The following is a 281-nucleotide window of genomic DNA, read 5'->3' as shown; positions in this document are numbered from 1 at the left end:
TGCCCGACGTGTTGGGGCGCCCCTCGAGCGTACTCCCCCCGGTTCTTTGTCCGGAGCTGCCCCCGGGCCCCGCCGCCCTGTGAGGACGCTCTGGCCCCGCGTGCCTGACGCCCTCGTTCTCTGCGGTTCCTTCTGGTTTTCCTTTTCTTACGCTCCCCCCCAGCCCACCTTCCTTGGTCCTTCCCCCCAGACGGCCCCAGTCAGTCCTTAGGCCCCGAGTCCCCCGAGGCCGACTCCGGGGGGCCTCCGATTTCGGGGGCAGCTGGAGGGAAGGCGGCCGC

The 281-nt window shown here is 70.8% G+C and overlaps 1 protein-coding gene across 1 annotated transcript in view; it reads left to right on the top strand.

The window, feature by feature from the left end:
- The window catches only part of TAF3 (TATA-box binding protein associated factor 3), a 171,692-nt gene that overhangs the window by 145,528 nt on the left and 25,883 nt on the right, over positions 1–281 (top strand). The window lies entirely within an intron of this gene.

The sequence above is a fragment of the Crocuta crocuta genome, unplaced genomic scaffold (assembly GCF_008692635.1).
Source record: "Crocuta crocuta isolate KB4526 unplaced genomic scaffold, BGI_CrCroc_1.0 scaffold32, whole genome shotgun sequence".
Lineage (NCBI taxonomy): Eukaryota > Metazoa > Chordata > Mammalia > Carnivora > Hyaenidae > Crocuta > Crocuta crocuta.
Note: the sequence above shows the minus strand (reverse complement) of the source record. Positions and strands in the feature narration are given on the sequence as shown.